We start from the raw sequence: 21,005 nt of genomic DNA, 5'->3' as shown, positions 1-21,005 counted from the left end.
TGCACGTGGTCGCAATAGTAATAAATCGTAAGAACGAGTCGATCCCACGAGGACTAGCTAAATTGAAGATTCAAGATTGACAAGATAATATAGAACTAAATATAGTTGATGGAATCGTTGTCATAAAAAATTCACTAACATGTCACAAAATTAAATAACTAGATGCACAAAAAATTCTAATGGCTAAAGGGAAGGACTATGGTTCACGGGTTCACAAAACAACTTAGATTCGCTAAATTAGGAAAAGAAACAAGATATTGAGATTCATACTTTTCACTACTCATACTCACTTTAATAAAATTGATAGATCTCTCTCAAGCATCTAACAACCTAAACCGATACCGGAATATCATCTCTCGATCTCAACTCCTAACAAGCACGGCTAGCATAAAAACAAGAGTATTCTCACGAGTCTAGAACAACCTAGCTATATCTAGCCTAGGAATGAATTCTAGTAATCCACACAAAAACACAACAACCTAATCTTTCTCAAGCATTAGAGTTGAACATAAAACAAGCATGAGTTAATGACATTCATACAAGCATTAAGCATAGTTGTGGATTAAGTAAAAGTGATGAGAAAAACAACAACCTAACAATTCTAATACCATGAATCCTACATCGTAATGAACCCGCTACACCATAGCCCTACATGAGACTAATTCATATTAATAACCATGACAATAAAAATACTTAAAGATGAACACAAGAACAACACATCAAGAAACATCATAAACATATGGAGAACTTGAATTAAAAAAATAAGAGTTTAGAGAATAGAACACTTTTATTAGGATTGTAGCAATGGTAGAACTTTGCAGCTCTCTCCTTCTCTTCAAATTGGAGCCACAAAGTATGAACAAGTCTGGAAAATTTAGGAAAAATAAAGAAAAAACTAAGAAAATGAAAAGATGTTCTTGATAGATTCTACAAAATTCCTTCCATGCATGACTTCTTCTGAAAGCATTGGTCTTTTTAAGGTTGAATGGACTTGTTTTTGGAGCAATCTAGGCCTTCCAATCACATCCAATGGCCAAAATCTGCTCAGAAGCTCAACATTGGAAAAAGCTGATTTTTGGACCGCGCGGCGCGCAGACCATTTTTTCAGCTTCGTGCGGTTCGCGCGTACGAATCTGGAGGCGAAAACAGCGAAATTTTCGTCCGCGCGGCGCGCGCTTTTTTCCGCGCGCTTCCTGCTCGCTGCACACCATTTTTTAAACGGTCGTAACTCCTAGCTCCGACGTCCGATTTCTGCAAATAAACATGCGTTGGAAAGCTAAGAGAGAGATATATCCAATTCTGGAAGTGGATCATCCAAAATAATCATTTAAAAATCCCAAAATCGTGCGGAAGAGGACGTCGTTCCTTGTTTCGCTCCAAGTTGTCCAAATGTGTATGAATCTCCTTGAAATTGTTCGGAATCGTCACATGATGCGCTAATAACCTCCTCAAGACCCAATTGACCTCTTAAACCTGAAAATCACTCATAAACACACAAAAGCTATCAAAAACACTTTAGGACTCGTTAGTTTTTAGTCCGGGAAATAGGAGTTTTACGCGTAATAAACGCACCTATCACAGGGCGGCGAACATCGGGATCATGTTTTGAAAATGATTGTATTTTTGGTAATTTGATGATCGTGGTATGAAATTGTATGGTTAGTGTTGTAAAGCTTGTTTTGGAAATACAAATCTGTCACGAAGTGAATTCATTTCGTGACAGATGTATCACAGAGTGAATTCACTCCGTGACACATCTGTCACGAAGTGAACTGAGTCCGTGACACATCTGTCATGAAGTGGACTTATTTTGTCAAAAATTTCTCAAATTTATATGACTCCATGAGTTCCACCGGTAGACACCAAACGCTTGTGGACACGGAAGTCGGAAACTTGACCACCATTTTACCATATGTTCTGCAAGTCGCCGGCGTTATACTCTCCAATGAATAAATATTCAAGGTCGTACACTACGATCAAATGCCACAACAAGACAATGGGAAATGTCAACGTTGAGGCTACTTAAAATTATGTGATTATGACTGTATACACATGTTTATGATTGTACGTATGTGTTTATAACTGTATATATGTGTGTCTGATTGTACGTATGTGTTTAGAACTGTATATATGTGTGTCTGATTGTACGTATGTGTTTAGAACTTTATGTATTGTCTTGAAATCAATTAATTAGTTTAGAATTTTATGTATTGTTTCACAATCAATTTATGTGTCACAAAGTGACCACATTTCGTGACAGATGTGTCACGGACTTAGATCACTTCGTGACACATGAGGTTATTTTATAAACCATTCTTAACAATAAACCCAATACCAATAAAGTTCAAAACATTCAAAATGTAATACATACTAAGGAAGTTCTAGACATTCAAGGATAAAACATGTCGAATTACAAACCAAACCAATGACCAGTTCGGTTCGTTCTTCCTCAAGTACAAATAACATTGCAAACTTTCGTTGTCATCTATGGTTGACGGTATGACCCCGTCAGTTTCATCTTTGACGTTGATTGAATACGTTACATGGGTCACGTTCAACCGAGAATACAATGTTTGCTGTTTGCATCAAACTTGAGTAATTCAAATTGGTAGGAAGTCAAAGCGTAACAGTACCACCCTCTTGATATATGCCCGGTTTTATCCACTTCCCGCTATGCTTAGCATATAAACATATTTATGCCATAGCTGTATACGTTCGGTCATATTAGATATGAGTATTAAAAAACGATTATTAACATCGAAAAACATCCAGTTCATGACACTAGTGTCACGAAGTGAATCCAGTTCGTGACACTAGTGTCACGAAGTGAATCCAGTTCGTGACACTAGTGTCACGAAGTGAATCCACTTCGTGACACCCTGGAAAAATCGGGAAACAACAAAAAACGCCATTTTTGACAAACAAATCACACCCAAACACAATGGAACCTATTTCAACATGAATCAAAACAATTAAACATGTTATTATATGTTAAAAATATGAAGAACTTACAAAAAAATATGTTTGAAGAAGTTTTGGATCTAGGATTTGTAGGAAACATATTCAAACTTTATACTCGGGGCATCCATAGAATCGTCTTCCAGGGTTATCAGCAGTCTAGGAAGTTCGTTCAACTCCATTTAGACCACACGAACATGAAGGAGGAGGTTGTCGACGCTCGGTACCACCTCCTATATTTCCTGAAACGCGCGGCTTCCGACGTGTTGACGAACTGCAATCACTCGACTCCATCGTGATTGTATCAACTGTTATTTAATTCTGAAAGAATAGAATAAAAAACATCAACAACTTGGTAAAATTTTTATTTCAGTTCGTGACACTAGTGTCACGAAGTGAATCCAGTTCGTGACACCCTGGAAAAATTGGGAAGTCTCACGAACTGGATTCACTTCGTGACACCCTGGAAAAATCGGGAAGTGTCACGAACTGGATCCACTTCGTGATACTAGTGTCACGAACTGATTCACTTCGTGACACCCTGGAAAAATCGGGAATTCAACAAAAACACCATTTTGACAAACAAATCACACTCAAACACGATGGAACCTATTTCAACATGAATCAAAACAATTAAGCATGTTCTTGTATGTTAAAGATAGGAAGAACTTACCAAAATTTTTGTTTGAATAATTTTGGATCTTTGATTTGAACGAAGATGAGCTTGGATCTTTAATATCGAACAACCACTATGGGTTTCAGAGGAAGAAGAAGAGATTATGGTGACAACGTGTGTAGATTCCGGAGAGGAAGAAGAAGAAAAACGTTGAGTTTCAAATGGGCATGAGGAAGAAGAAGGAAAAAAAATGGGTCTCAGTTTTTTTAGCGTGAGAAGTTGGGGAATAGAGTTGGGGGTAGGAAACTTACCGTCGACGAGCAAGATTCCGGCGACCCAAGTGATGAAGAACTCAAGAATGCTTCGTCAACTTCTCCAGCTCAGACCCAAAAAATAATCGGCCAAACTTGGTTTTAAGAAGAAAAAAACGTAAATGAGGAGATGGTAGGGTTGAGGGTAATTGGGGAAAAATTAATTTCTCTCACCTACCATAAGTACTACTTTTGTCAAAATTTTCATTTTGGGCTATATTTGGTAAGGGACATTGCAATGGTATTATTTGTGTCAATTCCCCTAAGTTATAACTTTATTCCTCAATAATTGTTTCTTCAGTCTACTATGGTAAATGAGATAAATAGACTTTCTTTTTAGGTTCTATAAATTCTGGATTTTCTTTTCCTTCAATAATTGGTAGTAACTATTAAATAGATATAAGGGTTTTTATGGTTTTTTTTTTCTTGTGAATTGCGTTTAGTTAATAATCCGTAATACTAGTTACTCATTTTTTTTTTTTTATAGTTTTTTGCATAAACATTTGATTTTCTTGTTTTTTCTTATAAATCACTTACTGAAGTTAATAAATATTGTTAATATGTTGACACTTCAGCCTTTTTACGGGATTTTTTGGGTTTATTCTCGTTTTCGATTCAAATGGCGAAGAATAAGAAAAATTCTATTCAAAATGGAAATTATTTTTACGATTATGTTATTTAGGGGAGTTGTTTCTTGTTTTATGGGATATTAATTATCACCATTATTTTCTTTCCCTTTTCACCACAACAAACTAGGTAACGGCCACGACTATTTTAGCTGTGATAAATGAAAGAATAATCGTGATAATTGTCGCGTCTAATCACTTTTGTAACAGTTCTTTTTTTTTTTTTTTTTTTTTTAGGAAACGTGGGCGATACCACGGGCAATTCATTAAAAACCCTCACATATGGCGGAGGAATACACCCTCATTTTGTAACACTTTATATTTGTGACGACCCGACTTTTCGGACCGTCATACTAAGCTTAATTCTCTTACTTAGAAAAAAAATGGATAAATTTTTTTTTTAAAGAATTAAGCTTAGTATGACGGTCCGAAAAGTCGGGTCGTCACAGTTGGTATCAGAGCAACGAACCTACGACCCCCTTCGCTATCGATCGCACGGCTTCCCCCTACTCAAGTAAGTTAATTTTGTTTTATTATGTTGTATGTTTAGCTTTTCTCTTTCTTCTTTGTTAGATGGACGTTGAAGTAACAAAACACGTGAACGCGGAAAGCCAGAGTCGCATTGCTGATGGTGACCTCATGATCAAATTCTTAAGAGACAAATCCTCCGGTTCTTAGCAGCGTGACGACAGATATCGTCGGCACACGAGAGTGGTGCAATAACATAGACATCCGTTTTAAGGTGTTGCAAGTTCCAGAGAGATTGCAAGTATCCTTTGCAGAACTAAAGGTCCGCTGGAAGGTATTGGAGTATTGGCAAGGAAAGCTAAGGGATCACCCCGGAGCTGGATGGGAGTACATGAAGGATGGGGTTATACGAAATTTCACCAATATAAGGGCTGGCGTGCGAAAATGGAAAGAAGGCGTTATCGTCATGTTTTGAGGTCATGGAAGATGAGAGATGGGGAGACTGCAAAGGAGTACCATAATCGAACCTCTGACATGCTATCCCACGTTCCTTTTCTTTTGGATGATGAAGACGCGATTAGTGTGTACTGGAATGGGCTTTCTGTTGGAAACGATCTAGGGTTTAAGAAAAAGTTTAACGCTTCGTTAAGCGGCGGAATTTTAAAAAATTTATTTTTCAAGTAAAACAGTTTTTACTAACCTAGACAAAGTGCAAGTACATGTAAATAAAACTAATATGAGCATAATAAATTTACTAAGCTCTTTAGAAGCTTGAACGTTGATGAGCAATCGTCACTCTGTTATCTTCATCTAAAGATCTTCCTTGAAATATTCTCCTCCTAGCCATCGTCGCCTGCAACATTACAATATCTTACACGTGTCAAAGTCCACAGCTATTAATAATTGTTGTTACGTTGTTTTGTTGGCTTTATTTTTTAGTGCAAGTGGTATGGAAAGATGTCGGATGTTATGTTTCTTCTTCTGGATTGACATCTTTCCTCGTATGTGCAGACAGTATTTCAGGCAAGTTTCCAGTTTCGACAGATTGCTTCGCTGGTGATTTATTGCTGTGTTATTGCCTTGCTGCTGTCTTCATTTCAAGATATCTGCCTCGCTGGAGCCTTCATTGCAAGATATCCTCCGCTGCTATCTTCTTTGCACGAATATTCTCTTTGATGGAGTCTTTACGTTGAGATATTCGCATGAGGCCGGGTAAGGAAACCCGAGATATCTTCCAGGATTGTCCAGCTGCTATAAAAGCCGTGTGCTCTCCCTTAGCAGCCTTGACACTTTTGATCAAACACTCAGAGCTCTTAGACGTGCAAGACCGGCGGACTGGGAGGCTGTGTGTTTTGGTTTTAAGTGGTGTACTCTCTCAAACACTATTCTACAGATTGAGTGTATGTGAGATTTGGGTTCTTGTGCTTTTCGTGATTGAAGGTTCACGTGCTTCTGAAGACTGAAGGTCAACCGAGCCAGGAGGTTGCTCGAAGGGTGGAATTGAGACGGAGCTCAAATTCAGGGGGAGTCCCTGTCTAGGTGATCACTGGTAGTAATAGTCTCTAGGTTTTATTGATTTGTTGATTGTAATCAGATATAACCTTGTGTGTAATATTGACTACAAGATAGTGAAAATCCTTTCCACTGGCAGCGTGCCCCCAGACGTAGGTGTGTTTCACCGAACTGGGTAACCATATCCTGTGTACTTTATTTCTGCACTTTTGTTGTTTATCCATATCTGTGTTCAAGCAAGTTGTCGGACACATTGTCAACACATTGTGTGCGACATCTTACCTTTGCAACTAATCAGAATTTCAATTGGTATCAGAGCAGGCACCTTGTTCTCTTAGGTGGTTTCATGTATTTTCTTTCTGATTGCCTATTATGGATAGTTCCCGAGAAGGAGGTTGTTGGAATCGATCTAGGGTTTAAGAAAAAGATTAAACGCTTCGCAAAGCGGCGGAATTTTAAAAATTTTCTTTTTAAGTAAAACTAGTTTTTACTAACCTAGACAAGAGCATATGCATGTAAATAAAAACTAATATGAGCTTTAAAAGTTACTAACCTTTTTGATGCTTGAACGTTGATGAGCCTTTGGAAGGTTGGCAACGTTCGTCTCCCCTCGCAGCACGTCTCTCTTTTCTTTCCTCGGCACCTCGAGCAACCACGAAAGTTTCTATCACTAAATCACTCGAAAAGAAGGAATTAGTGAGTGGGCACTTTTAAACACTACGACTTGAGAACGAGTCTCGAAGTCGCAGAGCTAAAGACTAGGTCGAGTGAGGACCTAGGTGCCAAGACAAGAGAAAACCGAAAATAAACTAGAGAGAGAGAGAAGAGGACTTCGGCCAAGTTCTAGAGAGAGAGTCTCTCAAATCTCTTAAACTTGGATGAATGAATTGTGAGGAAATGGGGCTCCTATTTATAGGAGAGGTCTCACCTTCAATAAGGTAGTTTCCTCTTCTATAGAATATCACATATTCATGAGCAAAAATCCTTCATTTCCCATTCCTTGTTGGGCGCCCAAGGCTGCCTCCTAGAGGCAAGGATTTGTTTCCTTTTTTGTTCCTTGGCTTTCCCTTTTCTCACTTGGCCGAATTTCCCATTGCATGTGTGGGAAATTTGTTTCCTCTTTTTCTTTTGGCAAGTATCTAAATACATTTATGCACAAAATAAACTCTCTTTCCTTGGGTATTATGGGCGCCCATTTCACTTCTAGAAGGAGCTTCTAGAAGCTTCTTCATTTATTCATGAGAACATGAAAAAGGCCCATTAAGAGTTTTCAATAAAATTCTTATGAAATGAAATTAATTCACAAGGCCCAATTAATCATATTATGGCCGAGTGACATTAAGTCATCAAATGAACTTGTCAAAATTTATTGACATCCATTTCATCCTTATGTCTCAAAAGACAAAAAAACCCTTTTAACTATTTTCGTTCTTGTTTTGGCTTAGCTTCCAGTTTAACTATTCCTATCGATGTGATTCGTGACAGTGACCTCATGGACCCAAATGAACAAAGCTTTAGCTAAACACTTGGACTCAAAAGTTCACAAACCTTTTCCAAGTTTAGCTTAATGCCAACTGACTCCACTAAAGAGCTGACACTGAAAATCTCTCGGTTCAAATGAATTTATTTTCTACTCAAGAATTCGACCTAATTATGATGAGCGGATCCACTGAATATTATCTATGTTTACCCTTCATGAATGTCATCAGCTAGTCGGGATTTACTAAATTACCATTTTACCCTTCTAGCTGTTATTTCCTCAACTCCTTTGTCGCTTGTGAATAAGTTAGAAACAATGTATTGACGAGGAGCTAACAAGTCACATTGTTTCATCCAAAAAAGTCAAGACTCAATTTGGACACTGGCCAGTTCATTTATTCACACTCCAAGGAACAAAGCATGAGGTGACATACATTGCATTTCAGCAATCTTGTACATGAATTCCATATCTATGAGAACTTCACAAAGTTACTCATGACAGACTCACAACTTAGTACTTCACCAATAGGCCTTGTTCGGAATCACATAGTGAGTCCGAACTTTGACTTTCTCAAATGAGAATACTAAGGTGTGAAATGGCATGTCTCATTTCAGGATTAAGGTAAGCATGATGCAATTCATACATAGTGACTTCGAGACATAAGAGGTTAAATGGTTTGTTCTTATCTTGTCTCTAGAAGTGCACTGGTCAATTCAGTACCTTCGGAAGATACCTAGAAGAACTATAGAGTTCCTAACTCTCAATGCCTCATAACCAGACATCATAGATTCTTCTAACAATCATACTGAGGTCAATAGTCCTTTGACCCTAAGATTGCGAATATATCGTTTTAAGCAAACTACGAAGAGTTTGTTCATGCAAATCTACATTTGTCTCTTCGTAAGTTGTTAAGTTTGTTTATGGACTAAAAGACTATGGTTTTATCATAAAGCTTCAGACAAGGAAGATTGAATGAACGTTTCAACTTTATTAATGAATGAATAGGCTATTACAAGCAAGAGTCTTCATGAGACTTTATTACATCAAATGTTCAAAATAAAGACTACAACTCTTCTTGTGGGCACTATTGACAACAAACTCCCACTTGACTCAAAGAAGGTGTGTGTAGTCCTTCATGCCTAATCCCTCACGATGTTGGTCGAAGACCTTGTTCGCTAGGGCCTTGGTGAATGGATCTGCGAGGTTGTCCACCGTTGAGATCTTCTTCACTTCCACGTCTCCGCGCTGCACGATCTCTCGAATCAAATGGTATTTCCTCTCAATATGCTTAGAGCGCTTATGGCTTCTAGGTTCCTTTGAGTTAGCGACAGCCCCACTATTATCACAATAAAGGGTCATGGGCTCGTCGACGTTTGGAACAATTTCCAAATACTTAAGGAACTTTCTAAGCCATACAGCCTCTTTGGATGCTTCACAAGCAGCCACATATTCTGCTTCCATTGTGGAGTCAGCAATGCAAGATTGCTTAATACTTCTCCACACAACAGCTCCACCATTAAGGATGAACACAGATCCCGAAGTGGATTTCCTGGAATCCTTATCCGCTTGAAAATCGGAGTCGGTATATCCCGTCATAGTCAGGTCAGTACCTGAGTATGTAAGCATCAAGTTCCTAGTTCTTCGAAGATACTTAAGAACATGCTTAACAGCAATCCAGTGCTCGGGTCCAGGGTTGGATTGGAAACGACTAACTACGCCAACGGCGAAACATATATCAGGTCGGGTGCAAAGCATAGCATACATGAGGCTTCCTACGGCAGAGGCGTAAGGAATTTTCCTCATGTCTTCAATCTCTTGTGCAGTCTTGGGAGACTGGTCCTTAGAGAGTGAAACTCCATGCCTAAAGGGTGTTTGACCCCTCTTGCAGTCTTGCATCGAGAAGCGATCCATCACCTTATCAATATAAGATGCTTGAGAGAGCGACAGGGTCCGGTTTTTCCTATCTCGAAAGATTTGGATTCCCAGAATGTACGCGGCTTCTCCTAGATCCTTCATATCGAATTGCTTTGCTAGCCAGACCTTAACCTCAGATAATTTACCCACGTCATTACCAATGAGTAGTATATCATCGACATATAGTACCAGAAACACAACTTTGCCTTCGTGTATTAACTTGTAAACACAAGGCTCATCTATTGACTGTTCAAAGCCGAAGCTCTTTACAGTTTCATCGAATCTAATATTCCATGACCTAGATGCTTGCTTTAGTCCATAAATGGATTTAAGCAACTCACAAACCTTGGTCTCTTGACCTTTATCCACGAAACCGTCTGGTTGAGCCATGTAAATGCGCTCGTCAAGATTGCCATTCAGAAAGGCTGTCTTGACATCCATTTGCCAGATCTCATAGTCGAGAGCTGCAGCTATGGATAGGAGTATGCGGATGGATTTAAGCATCGCGACTGGCGAGAAGGTTTCTTCATAGTCAATCCCTTCTTGTTGGGTATAACCCTTCGCCACAAGTCGTGCTTTGAACGTCTCGACGTTCCCATCAGGACCCCTTTTCTTCTTGTATATCCACTTACACCCTACGGGTTTAATCCCTTCAGGAAGGTCTACAAGTTTCCAGACTTTGTTGACATACATCGAGTGCATCTCAACTTTCATGGCGTCAAGCCAAAGGTTTGATTCAGAACAAGCCATTGCTTGGCTATAGGAAACAGGATCATCCATGTCGGAGACGGCTACAAGAGAGTCTCCATAAGACATGTACCTGTCAGGCTTTTGAGTAGCCCTCCCACTACGTCTAAGTACTACTTGACGAGATTCTGACGAGTTAGGTTGTGTTTCAGTTGGGGTAAGAACAGTTCTTACAGATGAGGTAGAAGCTTCCTCACCCAACTTTTCTTCAAGCACAATTTTGCTTCTAGGTTTCGCATCCTTCATAAAGTCCTCCTCAAGGAAACGAGCATTCGTGCTAACGAAAGTCTTATCGTCCTCGGGACTATAGAAAGTAAAACCTTTGGTTTCCTTCGGATATCCTACAAACAGGCACAATTCTGACCTACTAGCCAACTTGCTAGTCTTTTGCCTCAGCACGTGTGCAGGGCAACCCCAAATTCGGATGCGGCCAAGATTCACTTTACGGCCAGTCCATCGTTCATAAGGAGTACCAGGAACCGTTTTGGACGGAACTTGGTTCAGAATGTAGGCGGCTGTTTCGAGGGCATATCCCCAAAAGGAAAGCGGGAGTGATGAGTAACTCATCATCGATCTAACCATCTCCATAAGAGTTCGGTTTCTTCTCTCTGACACTCCGTTTTGTTGAGGTGTGCCAGGTGCGGTAAGCTGAGAAGCGATACCTTCTTCTTTAAGAAAGTCATCGAACTCTCCAGACATATACTCACCACCTCGATCAGATCGAAGGGTTTTGATCACTTTGCCAGTTTGCTTTTCCACTAAAGCCCTAAAGACCTTAAATACGTTAAAGGTCTCGGATTTGTGTTTAAGCAAATAGACAAACCCATATCGTGAGTAATCATCAGTGAAGGTAACGAAGTATTCGTATCCTCCACGTGCCTGTTGGCTGAGCGGACCACATACATCAGAATGTATTAGTTCCAGCAACTCAGTGGCTCTTCGACCCTTATCGGAGAAAGGTCGCTTAGTCATTTTTCCTTCTATACAGGATTCACAAGTAGGTAGTGAACCTATTGCAGAGGCTTGGAGTGGACCATCCCTCACAAGTCTCTTAATCCTATCTAGACTGATATGACCAAGTCTTAAGTGCCAGAGGTATGTTGATTTTGTTAGATCGGAGGATTCAGAAAGTTTGATCCTCTTTGGCTCCCTAATTAGATCGTTATCTATTTCGGTGTCTAAAAGAGAAGGTTGAGTGGGATAGATGTAAAAAAGAGCATTCTTCATACATGCATCAGTGACAAAAGAATCATCAGGAAACGAAATACGAATTCCATTCTTAATGAACTTTAAACAATAATCTTGCTCGAGAAGATGAGCAACGGATATTAAGTTCTTCCCAAAGGTAGGAACAAAATAAACATTATTCAAGTTTAAAGTGCGGTCTTCAAAAGACAGCGTCACGGATCCCACAGCCTTCGCAGACACCAGGCTCCCATCACCCCATTTAAAACAGAACTCGCCTTCCTCTAAGCTTTTGGTTTTCTTAAAACCATTTAAGGAACAACAAATATGGTTAGTAGCAGCGGAGTCAATAATCCACGATGATACATTATCAGCTACTAAGCATGCTTCGGTAACTAGTACAATACTATGTTCCTTTGCTTTGAGATAGGCGGGACAGTTCTTTTTATCGGCCTTGTCAGGTCTCTTCACAGTTCTAGAGGCGGAGGCTTCTTGCTCAGTAGCATGTGCCTCTCCTTGATTCCTCTTTTCCTTAGTGAAACCTACAGCAGTGTGAAGTTCCTCCATAAGCTTGGTAACAGTGTACTCTAGCTTGTTAATGGAGTAGTTCATCTTGAAGGTATCAAGAGATGCGGGGAGAGTTTCTAAGATCATATCTATTATATTCTTCCCATCAATCTCAGATCCTAGGATTTCCATTTCATTTAGGTAACTAATGATCAGCATCATATGGTCCCTAACAGGAGTCCTAGCCTTCATGCGACAGTTCATAAACTGTCGGACTGCTTGTAGCCTTGTCTGACGCCTTTGCCCTCCAAACATCTCAAGGAGATTGTAGAGCATGTTAGCGGCAGTCTCGATGTCACGATGTTGCTCTTTCAGCATATTGTTCATAGATGCCAAGATACAGCACCTCACAATCTCATCGGATCGAAGCCAGGCCGCTAAGGCGTCATTGTCCTCTTGAGTTGAATCATCATTCGACAGAGGAGGACACGGGGTGGTGAGTACCCATTTGTGCTTGTTAACGGTAGGTATTATGTCGAGGTTACGTTTCGAATCTACGTAGTTTTCGTTTTCGAGTTTGATCGAGGAAAGAAAGATTGAGAGATGTTTGCGGGACATAAAGCCTATTGAAGTTGAAACAAGTTTATGATTAGTCTTTGGTTTAGGATTTAAGTTTTATTAAGACTTTTATAAAATCCAAAGGTGTTATAAACCAAACGATAATTTACTCCCTCAAGAGAAGGCCGCAAAAAATCTCCTTTTATAAGTAAATGACACATCATTAATGCTAAGCCAAGATGTCAATACATCTATTTTGACTAGCCACCTTGTAAATTGGTTTGATCACTCACATCCTTTCGCAGAGCCTTAAGGAAGGATACTAGGGATTGAGCCTAAGTGTGCAACCAACCACTTAGTCCAAAAGATCAGCTTTGAAAAACAATCCCCCAAGGGGAGGCCTTGCCATCATTGCATCACTCTCGGACGTAGCTCATTGAGCAATGATCGAAGCAAGAACGCCTTGGAGTACTCACATTTAAGTGAGGGTCGCAAGAGCGGCTCTTAGTCCCACGTTATTGCATCTTTCATTAGTGTTGGGGATCGCGGGTTACAAACAACGAGTATAACCCTCCCACTTAGTTTTTGGAGTTGGTTCATCGACTCTTTTAAGTTCGGAAACAAATTTCCTAGTTAGAGAGCGACAGAGCGGACAACTAGAAGAGAATCCTAGATCGACATGTTCAGAGCAGTATTAGTGCATAAAGGCACAAGGGACATACTCGATCTTTTCCTATTTTCTATTTCGGGAAAGTGCGTGAGGGAAGTGTGAACTTCAACTCACTCGAACACTTGAAAGTTTGAGATTACACATCTTTTTATTTTTCGGCTTTGTCTACAAAGAGACCTCCCACTCAAAATTTCAAGAGCATATAGATTTTGAACATATGTGATATAGATATAGTTTTGAAAACATTTTGAAAATTTATTTGATTTGGATGACAAAATATTTTCAAGTTTGAAAGTGAAAACGGTTTTTCAAAATTCAAACTAGTTTTGTAAAAATTCAATTTCAATTAATCTTTCAAAAATCAAAACTTTTAATCTTTACACATCATGTTTATAATCATATGAAAAACATTTTTTCTCAAGAAAGTTTTCTCATTAGAGTTCTATAACTCATGGTAGTGGGGTTTGAAAATCCGGATTTCTAAAAAAACTGGAGTTTCAGACAGCCGCGCACCTCGGAGTAAAATCGCCATAACTGGCGGCTCCGATGTCCTTTTGAGCCGAAACCGGTGGCATTGGACAGAGGACAGACAGAGCTTTAATTTGATTCAAGAATCATTAAATTTCGATTTCTGAGCAGAGAGTTATGCCGCTTTTAATGCGGGTTTACATTCCAGCTCGAAGAAAAAGAAATAAATTAAAGCTTTGTCCTTTTAGATGCGAAAAAGAATCGAGTGTAACGGAACGTTTTATGAGGTTGTTTAAAGCTTTTATTTGTGTTTTATTAGCAGGGTAATAACATAGAATAAAAGAAATAATCAACATGCATAAAACGATTCAAGTAAATAAACGAAACTAGCAAGAAAAAAAAAACTAGTCACAAAATTTACTCGAAAATTCTCAAACCTTTAAAACACGTTTTTCAATATAAAAAATTAAAAACTTTTAGAACTGATTCTAATGTGTTTTAACATCATCCCAAACTCATAGAAAATCAACATGGTTTTTAATTTAAAGGCATGAGCAATAAATTAAAAAAAAATCTAAGATTACAATTCTAACTTGTCACAAAATTAGTAAACTTTCGAAAACGATTTTCAAGCTCATAATTTAAAAACATGCACATGCATTCCTTTGACCATAGCTCTGATACCATTTGTTGGAATCGATCTAGGGTTTAAGAAAAAGATTAAACGCTTCGCAAAGCGGCGGAATTTTAAAAATTTTCTTTTTAAGTAAAACTAGTTTTTACTAACCTAGACAAGAGCATATGCATGTAAATAAAAACTAATATGAGCTTTAAAAGTTACTAACCTTTTTGATGCTTGAACGTTGATGAGCCTTTGGAAGGTTGGCAACGTTCGTCTCCCCTCGCAGCACGTCTCTCTTTTCTTTCCTCGGCACCTCGAGCAACCACGAAAGTTTCTATCACTAAATCACTCGAAAAGAAGGAATTAGTGAGTGGGCACTTTTAAACACTACGACTTGAGAACGAGTCTCGAAGTCGCAGAGCTAAAGACTAGGTCGAGTGAGGACCTAGGTGCCAAGACAAGAGAAAACCGAAAATAAACTAGAGAGAGAGAGAAGAGGACTTCGGCCAAGTTCTAGAGAGAGAGTCTCTCAAATCTCTTAAACTTGGATGAATGAATTGTGAGGAAATGGGGCTCCTATTTATAGGAGAGGTCTCACCTTCAATAAGGTAGTTTCCTCTTCTATAGAATATCACATATTCATGAGCAAAAATCCTTCATTTCCCATTCCTTGTTGGGCGCCCAAGGCTGCCTCCTAGAGGCAAGGATTTGTTTCCTTTTTTGTTCCTTGGCTTTCCCTTTTCTCACTTGGCCGAATTTCCCATTGCATGTGTGGGAAATTTGTTTCCTCTTTTTCTTTTGGCAAGTATCTAAATACATTTATGCACAAAATAAACTCTCTTTCCTTGGGTATTATGGGCGCCCATTTCACTTCTAGAAGGAGCTTCTAGAAGCTTCTTCATTTATTCATGAGAACATGAAAAAGGCCCATTAAGAGTTTTCAATAAAATTCTTATGAAATGAAATTAATTCACAAGGCCCAATTAATCATATTATGGCCGAGTGACATTAAGTCATCAAATGAACTTGTCAAAATTTATTGACATCCATTTCATCCTTATGTCTCAAAAGACAAAAAAACCCTTTTAACTATTTTCGTTCTTGTTTTGGCTTAGCTTCCAGTTTAACTATTCCTATCGATGTGATTCGTGACAGTGACCTCATGGACCCAAATGAACAAAGCTTTAGCTAAACACTTGGACTCAAAAGTTCACAAACCTTTTCCAAGTTTAGCTTAATGCCAACTGACTCCACTAAAGAGCTGACACTGAAAATCTCTCGGTTCAAATGAATTTATTTTCTACTCAAGAATTCGACCTAATTATGATGAGCGGATCCACTGAATATTATCTATGTTTACCCTTCATGAATGTCATCAGCTAGTCGGGATTTACTAAATTACCATTTTACCCTTCTAGCTGTTATTTCCTCAACTCCTTTGTCGCTTGTGAATAAGTTAGAAACAATGTATTGACGAGGAGCTAACAAGTCACATTGTTTCATCCAAAAAAGTCAAGACTCAATTTGGACACTGGCCAGTTCATTTATTCACACTCCAAGGAACAAAGCATGAGGTGACATACATTGCATTTCAGCAATCTTGTACATGAATTCCATATCTATGAGAACTTCACAAAGTTACTCATGACAGACTCACAACTTAGTACTTCACCAATAGGCCTTGTTCGGAATCACATAGTGAGTCCGAACTTTGACTTTCTCAAATGAGAATACTAAGGTGTGAAATGGCATGTCTCATTTCAGGATTAAGGTAAGCATGATGCAATTCATACATAGTGACTTCGAGACATAAGAGGTTAAATGGTTTGTTCTTATCTTGTCTCTAGAAGTGCACTGGTCAATTCAGTACCTTCGGAAGATACCTAGAAGAACTATAGAGTTCCTAACTCTCAATGCCTCATAACCAGACATCATAGATTCTTCTAACAATCATACTGAGGTCAATAGTCCTTTGACCCTAAGATTGCGAATATATCGTTTTAAGCAAACTACGAAGAGTTTGTTCATGCAAATCTACATTTGTCTCTTCGTAAGTTGTTAAGTTTGTTTATGGACTAAAAGACTATGGTTTTATCATAAAGCTTCAGACAAGGAAGATTGAATGAACGTTTCAACTTTATTAATGAATGAATAGGCTATTACAAGCAAGAGTCTTCATGAGACTTTATTACATCAAATGTTCAAAATAAAGACTACAACTCTTCTTGTGGGCACTATTGACAACAGAGGTTCTGTCAATCGCCCTCCAGTACTCGACGGAACCAACTATAGATATTGGAAGGCACGCATGACCGCCTTCTTGAGGTCCCTGGATAGTCGAACATGGAAAGCTGTGATACATGGGTGGGAAGCTCCTGTGACTACTGATGACATAGGAGCCCGTACTGGAACCAAGCCGGAAAAAGACTGGACCCCCACTGAGGATGAGGCGGCCCTTGGTAACTCCCGTGCTCTCAATGCTATATTTAATGGTGTTGATAAAGATGTTTTCAGGTTGATAAATACTTGCACTACTGCCAAAGAGGCCTGGGAAATTCTCGCTGTTGCCTATGAGGGAACTACAAAGGTCCGGGAACAAAAACTTCAGTACCTCACAACCAATTTCGAAGCTCTCATGATGCTCGAAGACGAAACTGTCGCTGAGTTCAACGTTCGCATTCGTGATCTCGCCAATGAATCTTATTCTCTCGGAAAACCCATGACAGATGAAGATCTTGTTCGAAAAACCCTGAGAGCTTTGAGCCCCAGATTCAAGATGAAAATCACGGCCATTGAGGAAGTTCATGACCTAAAGACGTTGAAATTCGACGAATTAATGGGATCTCTCATGACATTTGAACTCTCTCTTCCTAAGGTGGAAAAGAAACAAAGAGGGATGGCCCTCAAAAGTTCTGTTCATGAACCGAGGGATCAGGTATATTCAGACTCTGACAATGATATTGATGATACTATTGCTATGCTTGCAAAAAACTATGGCAGGGTCATGAAAAGACTTAATCAGATGAATGGGAAAAATGTCTCACAAGATGTCAAGGACAATTTCCAACAACGTTTCCAGAAAAATACTTATCCTCACAGGAATAGTAAAAGTGGTGAACGATCTGGGAAAGGCAAAGGCATTCAGTGTCACGAGTGTGAAGGATTTGGACATATTCAGAAGGAATGTCCCAACTTCCTCAAGAGACAGAAAAAGGGATACAACGCTACTCTTTCAGATGAAGAAGATGAAGAGAGCGACTCAGATCAGATAAGTAATTTTGTAGCCTTTACTGCTTCTGTTCATACTCATGAGTCTACTAATGAATTTGGTGAGTACTCTCAGAAATATGTTCTTGATGATGAACTATCTGACGATGCTATGAATGAAGCCTACAATACCCTTCATACCAAATGGGTTGAGGAATCTCAGATTCTAGACAAACAGGGTGCTCTCATCCTTACCCTGACTGAAGATAAAGCTAGACTTCTGGAGACTATTGTGGATCTAAAGAAGGAAGTCAGTCGTTTGAACGGCGAACTCGAGCACATGACTAAAACTGTTAGAATGCTGAACTCTGGGACTGACAGTCTTGACAAAATCCTCACCATCGGCAAACCCGCGAAGAACATGAAGGGACTTGGATATACCCATGGCGCTTCATCATCCCAGACTACGTTCGTTCCCCAAAAGCAGACTAGCCAGATGTCACGAAACTTGCCTCAATCATCTGGTAACAACAAATTTCATGACATTTCTCGATATCATCAATCTGGACCAAACAGGTCTCCTGTCAACAGACCTCGCTGGGTATGCCATTATTGTGGAAGAAAGGGACATATCCGTCCTTTCTGCTATCGTCTGTATGGGAGAAATATCCGTCAACACAGGTCCATCCACAGAAATGTCTCCTCTCATCAACAACCTGCTACTCGGATGGAATGGAGAGTGAAGAATACCTCCTATCATGCCAATATTGCCTACACCTCTCTGAGCGCTTCCACCGGGAATGACTGGTACTTCGACAGCGGCTGTTCTCGTCATATGACTGGGGATCACACCTTTCTGACCAACATAAAACCTTACTCGAACTGCCATGTTACCTTTGGAGATGGAGTCAAAGCCAAAATTGTGGGTAAAGGTCAATTAAACTATCCTGGTATGTCTTGTTTGACTGAGGCTTTGTTGGTAGAAGGACTCACTGCTAATCTCATTAGTATTAGTCAACTTTGTGATCTGAATTTGCATGTCAACTTTACTCGTGATAAGTGTGTGGTGATTAATGAAGATCAGGATGAACTTATGCGAGGAAACAGATCACGTGACAACTGCTATATGTGGAACCCCGCACCTACCAGCAAGTGTCTCTTGACCAAAGCAGATGAAACCAAGCTGTGGCATGAAAAGCTCGGTCATCTAAATCTCAGAAGTATGCAGAAAATTGTCTCTGAGAATGCTATCATCGGTGTCCCAAATCTGAATATTGTCGAAGGTAAAATTTGCGGTGAGTGCCAGATTGGGAAACAGGTCAAGAAGCCCCACAAGATGGTGCAACATCTTACCACATCTCGGGTTCTGGAACTTCTCCACATGGACCTGATGGGACCGATGCAGGTCGAGAGCCTTGGAGGGAAGAGATATGTGTTCGTCTGTGTGGATGACTACTCCAGGTACACGTGGGTTGATTTTATTCGTGAAAAGTCTGACACTTTTGCTGTTTTTGAAGCTCTTTGTAAGAAGGTTCAGAGAGAAAAAGGGGAGAGCATAGGCAAAGTGATCAGAATTCGGAGTGATCATGGGAGGGAATTTGAGAACATAGCTTTGCTAAGTTTTGTATTGAAGAAGGGATAGCACATGAGTTCTCAGCTCCTATCACACCTCAACAAAATGGAATTGTTGAACGAAAAAATCGAACCCTTCAGGAGATGGCTAGAGTAATGATGTTGGCCAAGAATATTCCACCACATTTCTGGGCTGAAGCTTTAAATACTGCCTGCCATATTCACAATCGAGTTACTATTCGTCCAGGTACTTCCAGCACTCATTATGAAATATGGAGGGGGAGAAAGCCAAATGTGAAATACTTCCATGTTTTTGGTTCGGTGTGTTATATTCTTGCTGACAGGGATCCACGGCGTAAATTTGACCCGAAAAGTGATGAAGGTATATTCCTTGGATACTCTAGAAATAGTCGTGCATACCGTGTTTTTAACAAACGCACTAAGACTATAATGGAATCAATAAACGTGGTGATAAATGATGATGATCATGATGCTACTAACAGTCCTAATGATGAGGATGAAGTTTTTTCCAGTAACCCAGATGTCAGGACAGATGCTGCTAACTCCTTGGACGACATCTCCACTGGAAATCCGAATGTCAGGACTGATGCTGATGACAAAGTTAGCGACATTGTTCCAGATGAAGGCTCCCCTCCTGAGAGTGAACAGAGAGTCCCCTCTCGAAGAATTCAGAAAAATCATCCTGCTCATGAGGTGATTGGCGAAATCAGTGAAGGAATAAAGACTCGTCCAAAACCTCCTGTTAACTACCGGGAAATGATTGGTAATCTCTGCTTCGTCTCTAAGATTGAACCAAAAAATGTTAACGAGGCTATTGATGATGAATATTGGGTTAATGCTATGCAAGAAGAACTGGTTCAGTTTGAAAGAAACCAAGTCTGGGAGCTGGTCCCCAAGCCTAACAATGTAAATGTCATTGGGACTAAATGGATTTTTAAGAATAAATCTGATGAACATGGTAATATAACTCGCAACAAAGCTAGACTTGTGGCGCAGGGCTATTCACAGGTGGAAGGTGTTGATTTTGATGAAACCTTTGCCCCTGTTGCGAGACTAGAAGCTATCAGACTTTTGCTTGGCATCTCTTGTCACCTGCAATTCAAGCTTTATCAGATGGACGTTAAGAGTGCTTTCCTCAATGGGTACTTGAATGAGGAAGTTTATGTAGCTCAACCGAAAGGGTTTACAGATCCTAGCTCTCCTCAACATGTCTACAAACTCAGAAAAGCTCTCTACGGCCTTAAGCAGGCCCCTCGTGCTTGGTATGAAAGACTTACCCAATTTCTTGTGCAGAATGGGTATACTCGAGGTGGCGTTGACAAGACTTTGTTCGTGAAAAAGGAGAATGGCAATCTCATGATAGCTCAGATTTATGTTGACGACATCGTCTTTGGAGGAATGTCAAGCAAAATGGTGGATCTTTTTGTTCGACAAATGTAGTCAGAATTTGAGATGAGTATGGTCGGCGAATTAAACTACTTTCTGGGTTTTCAGATCAAACAGATGAATGATGGTATCTTCCTTTCCCAAAGTAAGTATGCCAAAAACTTGGTGAAAAAGTTT

The sequence above is a fragment of the Urtica dioica genome, chromosome 8, assembly GCF_054948205.1.
Source record: "Urtica dioica subsp. dioica isolate 48M chromosome 8, U.dioica_male_clone48M_v1_H2, whole genome shotgun sequence".
Taxonomy (NCBI): Eukaryota; Viridiplantae; Streptophyta; class Magnoliopsida; order Rosales; family Urticaceae; genus Urtica; species Urtica dioica.
Note: the sequence above shows the minus strand (reverse complement) of the source record.